Below are 6570 nucleotides of genomic sequence, written 5' to 3'. Positions count from 1 at the left end.
ATATATATATATGTATATGTAGAATATATACAAAACGTATACACAATGTTGAATGGTGTGTGAAATACGTACGTGCGCACGAAGAATGCCTCTGCCACGGCGCATCGTCAAGACGACGCTATAAGGAATAATTTTGAATTGCATAATTTGCTGAATAACGCAAACGTGTATTTCGAACACATTCTACCAAATTCAACGCGATTGCCAATAGACAGAGCACTCTCGGGTCCACGTTCGTTTAACGGCAGATCTTAGCCTCTCGCAGGGGTCTCCCATTAAAACATCAAGAAGATAAATATTGTACTAATTGTGAGACACGAGAACGTAAAAAGAGTGAGATACGTTAAAACTTAATGACACATCTTGAGAGACACCGAGTAGGGATATGATGACGTACCACATCGAGTACATTGAGAACGTGGTTCGCGCGGACGACACTAGTAGTGGTAGTAGTAGTAGTAGTGGTAGTAGTAGTAGTAGTAGTTGTTACATTGTGTGTTGTGGTCGTGGCAAGAAGAAGAAGAGATGGAGGAGGTGTGCGGCGCCCCCGGCCAGCCGGTCGCCCGTCACACCCTGAAACAGAATAATATTGTCACTCCCCTGCGAAGAAATGCCGTCCCTATCGACTATCTCCTCTTTGTCAGCGCTGTCTAAATATAACTCATTCGTTAGCAATGTGTCTCACGATGATATATCTGTAGATAATAATTTATATGATACAGTCATGACATTTTATACCCCTGCAAATATTTGCGATAATTTCCGAAAAATTACCAAGAAAAATATTTTATCTTGTAACATATATATTTAGTATTTTATATAAAGTGAGAGAGAGCACTATCAGATTTAAATGAAATAGAAAAGTATCAATTGTGTTTAAAAAAATCTGTTTCAAATTAAATATTCATGATGAGAGAAACCATAAGCTCTATTAAAATCAGTATATCCGATTACCGAAATCGATAATAAATAAAAAATTCAATCTTGACATTTAAAATTATCGAGATATACTTCAAACGTTAAAGTTAGCGTCTAGATTGAAATTAAATTCTTCACTTGATGCGCGCTTTTACGTGTGAGAGTCTGACCTGACAGTGTCGATTCCGTTTGTTACAACTCGGTTTTATCAGTGGCTCCAATACTTTGCTCACACAGAGTAGCAACGGCGCGAAGTCTCGCCGTGTGGAGGGTCGAAACCGAAAAAAGGGAACGAAGCTTTATATCGAGGAAAAGGGGATTTCGGATTTGCTGGACCGTGTCCACCCCCATTGCATCGTTTACACTAACACGAGCGAACAGACGAGCACGAGCGCGCGCGCGCGCGCGTCTGTACATACGAAGGAAAGGCAGAAAGTTGACGGAACAAGAGAAAGAGAGAAAGAGTGATGTGACGGTGAGTAGAGGGGAGGCTTAGAAACGGGAGCAGCGACCGGGATTTTAACGTCGAGCACACTCGTTTCGAGTCGATAGGTCCACTTCGACTGGCTTGGGAAGCAAGTCGACATGGTCCAACAACTTCCTCTCCGGCTTCCACCTCGCTCCGCGTCCTCCATCGCGCGCCCTTTCGTCCATCTAGCCATCATCTTCGTAGCAGGAAACAGGGCGTGAGTGGATGGAAGTTTTCATACGTAGCGCTCACACGCAACTGATAAAAACACCGATCTTCGATCCGACTCTTGTTAGGAAACAACTACGGAGGTTTTTTCAGTTCACTCGCTGGAAAAAGTGGTCGCTTGTCATAAAGTGATGTTAACAATTTTTGTGCAATAACCTGCATACGAACGCGTCAAGGAGCTATCGCGTTTTCTGATATAGGTTAAGGAATTATTCGTGATATTCAATCGAACGAAAAACGCGAGAAACGATGTCGAATAAACTGTCAGACGTAAAAGACTCACTCGTGAGAACCGTAGCACGTGTCTCATCACGGTAAAAAGAATACGTGAGGTTTATTTAATTCCAAGATAGACTCCGGCACCCAATGGCGAGGTAGATTCGAGTATGCTGATAGCGAAGTATCATGATTATCTCCGACTATTTAAGCAAAAGATCATAAAAATCTTTGTTCGTCGCAATATGAAAGTTAAATATTGTTGCAACGTGCTTCAGCATGAGCTGAGTGATAATGATCCTCCGAACGATAAAACGTATTCATTCAGAGGAAAACAAAATAGAAATAAAAATATGTCTATAATACACATACACATTTAATGTGAATGGCATATATTATATATGTATATCTAGCCTTTTAGCGCGTTAAATCAACTCTTTTGGCGAAATTAGATTTCATATAATTGAGGAGAATTCCTTTTGCTGTAGTACCTATTCGTGTCGGTATTATTAAAATCATTATTCTCCTTTCCCAAAATTCGTATGGAAATAAATAGAGAGCTCACTGGCAATAGAGGGACGCAAACAATGGATTCGCGCGCGCACACACAGCGAGACGTATGTATGGGTGCAAATGGACGGAAATATTACGCGGCGCGGGGAAAGAGAAACAGAGACGCCGAGAGAAAAGCGGGTTAGTGAGTGAGGGACAGCGTTAGCAAGTTTACTTTGTATGCCACGCAGTGAAGAAAGTTCCATCCAGCTGTTAGTCGCGTCTTCCTTAGTTTTCCTCTCGATGAAAACTCACTCGCGAGTTCTAGAAGCTTCTATCTTCCGTGCACACGAGCGAGTAAAGAGCAAATAACCAAATGTAGCTTACTTGTACGTAAGAGCAAAGTGTAAGGATGTAATCACAGTGTAATCGCGAGAGAGAAACTGATGCAGATTTGACTTGCAAATTACTTGCAAATTAAGACTACCGCTTTCATATCCTAGAAAATAAAGTTGCGTCGAGAACGTTGGAATGATTCGGTTGAAAAATAAATACGAATAAATATCGACGCGCAAGGAACGAGAACTTGATTGAAAGCGCAAACATTCAAGAGTTTCCTGAACTGATTTTTGTTTTGTCATCCCGGCCAATCGTTAGGCTCTCGGTATCGCTAGAAATAAATAACACGGAATACATCATTCCTGGATTGCCGTCATACTAGCCGCTTGTTCTCGTCACAAATAGAACCCCAGGGAATTACGCCGCGGAGATCGACGGCATGGGATGGGTTGACGCGATAATACTGGTTATCATCGCGCTGATTGCACCCATACCTCCTCCCCCGCTCTGCAATGCGCTCGCTGCAGCCGTCGGGCTGTCTTCCATTGGTACCTGCATCTGACCCGGTATATTTCCACCCGAGCTATTCATTACGGCCGCGATCTAACAACGATCGTTTCTCTCACGATACATCAACGTACGAAAATTGGCGAGCAGCACGGTAGGAGTTAGTTTATGCATTCATACTCGCAGGCAAGAATCCTAGTGGGAGGAGAACCCTAAAACCGTACCGTGCCGAGATTACGGCGCTTTGGCGGTGAATGTACAAGTGATACGCGCTTGATGATCCGGCAATTTTCAAGAGGGAGGAAGTTTTACAACAAAGATCCGAGGTAATTTAACAGAATGAGCCGTTTTACAAATTAACTCTTCCGAACTTTAGCTAGTCCGTTGCACTTTCGCTTGTAAATGGCGAAAATTATTTTAATTGCACGCGAACTCTATTTTCTCTTTTCCGACTGAAGTAAAAGCGCGACCAGTCGTGAATGTAACTTTCGTATAAGAATCCTACGTAAGCATTGGAAATGAAATTTATCCAAAGATAATCATGTAGGATGACGACTAGTTCTCGTAACAATATTCAACGAGGCGTGAGATCATATCGTGATGCGCGAATACTTGGAAAAAAAAAAAAGAAAAAACAGTGAAACGTGCCACGGTCCTGTTATTTACACTCGTAAACGCCGTCGTATATCCACAGCCACGCGCGTACATTTGTGGCAAAGGTAACGAATGGCAGAAGGTAAAGCAGCCGCACCTTCGCATGAAACTCTCTGCGTTCTCAACCTCTCTCTCTCCACGGCGTCGCGCCTACATACATACGTGTGTTTACGTTGCGAACGCGCTACGCCAGGCGGAACTAACGATAACGAACGGTTGCGAACGTAAGAGACCGGTTCCCGGAGCAAATGTCATTTCGACCGAGCGTTGCACGGGCGGTGCGTGAGGTAAGAGGAAACGAGCTATTTGCGAGATTCCGAATAAGAAAGTGAGTGAGTACAACTCATACAGTGCAGTAGTACCTAAAGACAAATAACTAAAATGAATGATTTGATTTATCTCAGAACACCTTCTTTTCACAGCACAGCTAGAAAGACCGCACAGAGTGTATCGAAAAAATAAATAAATAAAGTGTACATACGTTTATTAAAAATCGTTGGAATGTTCGTATGATGTAAAAAATAATAAAAATAAAACTAGCATTTTAATAATCTTGTTAATATATGAAGAATTTCAAAATAGTATTATATATAATTAATACATAAATTATAGATGATTGCGTGTAATCAACTGCATATAGAATAAAAAGAGTTTATACGAAATAAAAATAAATTAAGAAAAAAGCGCGCGAGAGAGCGATAGAAGATTCACAAAGCGAAAAGTTTCTCGATATTCCGCGAGAAACGCCTACGTACGAGAGCGGTAGATAATCCCGACGATCATCTCGGCGCGACAGCTCGAAAGTTCCGACCGTTTCGGTAGACGTAGTGTGTACTTCGCTGGTTTATAGCTGCCCTGCGGTCGTCGGGTTCCAAGTGGTCAGCGGCCGGTTCCCAGCGGCCGGTGCGCCAACGTTATCCACTTGCATCGTAACTAGTCGCAGCAGCAGTAGCAGCAATAGCAGCGGGAACGGTAACGACGGTCACTGTTGCCGACCTTGTTGTTGTCGTTGTTGCCGTTGCTGTTGCCGTTGGCTGCCGCCGCGATAGTCCAGCCGCTGCACCGGCGACTGCATCTGCGTCGTGCCAAGAGGGAGGAGGGGCCAGGGGTGCGCTAGTAAATTACACGTTGACTAGGGCTGACAACCGCAATGCGTGGCACACACGGTGCTGTGCGCGCACGCCGTGCCTCCCCTCTGCGCGAGACGTCGGTGTGTTTATGCGGCCAGTGAGTCCGGCATTGTCAGCCGGCCTAGGCCGTTCCTGTGAATTATAGACGAGCCGGCCTTAATAAAGACGCAGTAGATGCCCGAAATTCTCTCCTAGCGTTCCATTGGCCAGCCGAGTATGCCGCGATGATTCCGCCGAATTGCAGACCGACGCGAAGCCGCGCTGCGTGACGGACTTGTTATGTTTCATACGCTCGTTACGCACCGCTTCGCGAATGTCGTGTACAGCTCGTTCACCGGACCACCGGTACTCAGCGAAATGTTGAGTATTATGGAATAATGTAATTACTAAAGCTATCATCTATTTCGTCACATTTATACAAATTAATTGCTCGAAGAACATTTAAGATTGAGAATAATTAAAGATAACGATGGACGTTGCATTAAAAACGTCGATAAAAAACGTGTTATTATGCAATAATGCAATATTAAAAAAACAACACATATTGCATTATAGTTTATCATTTCTCTCCTTGAAACTCGACCAAGTATATATTGCGTAAATGAGTGATTGCTTCGTGAATATTCATTTCATAATAATAGAAAAATAACACGCAAAAATTCAGAGCACACGTGCCTTTCCTTGGAATGACAGGCGCGTTTTGCGATGTTATATCGTCAGCGGCGAGCGTAAAGCACTGTCTGGGTCACTCGGGCTCGTATACACGCAAATATCACTGCCAAATGCTAGCAGTTATGTATATCGAAAGCAGTAAAACAGAGATGCAAATTTATTTCGAAATTTCGAGCCGTTATTTTGCTCTCGTAAAGTCGTTTTAAAATTATCCTCGTAAAAACGATTTGAGACATTTTCTTCTTGCGCCGCGGACACACCCGCGATGAAATGTAACTATAAATAATACTGCATCTTATCTTTAAGTTATAACGACTTTGATCGCGAGAGAATGCACGGCTTCGCCGCGGAAAATATGCTGTATTGTAAGGACGTATCACTCAAAGTGCATTACGTTATTCTAGCATAATCGATTATAATATCCATACGTGGTATAAAGGAGATAAACACAGGTCGATACGTTCAAAACGCGAAGAGGACACATATGGTTTCGCATGGATAGAGCTAAAGGATGTAATATCTCATGTTTGTTTTGTATCTCACGATATTCTCATTATAAATGTGCCAACGTGATCGCTATAAAAATCGGCGCTCGATCTCGCAATAATAATCGCAAGGGTTAGCCAAGTTATTCCGGAAAGAAGAACGTGTGGCTCTCTTGCTCCACGTGGTGAGATAGGCCAAGCAAGCACGCCGGAGGGGAACGAAAATTTAAAGGCAGCCGTATATTATCGCGACGAAGGGGTTGTCTGAGGTTAACTGCCAGAGCTTCGTAAGAGGGAGGATCAGGTGGTGGTGTCGCGGGGAGCGCCGGAAAAGGGACGAGGCTGCGCCATGAATATGCCGCCATTAGTCACACACCGAATCGCGCCCCGTAGAAAGAGAAGTAGGTGACACGAATTTCCCGGAATTGCGCGCGCCCTATTGGGTATCTTAGGGGGGGGG

General features: G+C 43.6%; 1 protein-coding gene across 4 annotated transcripts in view; it reads right to left on the bottom strand.

The window, feature by feature from the left end:
• LOC115234611 (CUGBP Elav-like family member 4) overlaps positions 1 to 6570 on the bottom strand; it is a 714297-nt gene that overhangs the window by 428741 nt on the left and 278986 nt on the right. For 3 of the 4 annotated variants that reach the window (XM_029805804.1, XM_029805802.1, XM_029805806.1), the window contains one exon: positions 398 to 573. The exons of the other annotated variant lie outside the window; for it this stretch is intronic. The gene's annotated coding sequence lies outside the window, so the exon portion shown is untranslated. The remainder of the gene's footprint in view (positions 1 to 397; positions 574 to 6570) is intronic. 4 annotated transcript variants of the gene reach the window in all.

Source organism: Formica exsecta, unplaced genomic scaffold (genome assembly GCF_003651465.1).
Source record: "Formica exsecta isolate Colony F162 unplaced genomic scaffold, ASM365146v1 scaffold201, whole genome shotgun sequence".
Taxonomy (NCBI): domain Eukaryota; kingdom Metazoa; phylum Arthropoda; class Insecta; order Hymenoptera; family Formicidae; genus Formica; species Formica exsecta.
This window is presented reverse-complemented; position numbering and strand designations above follow the sequence as displayed.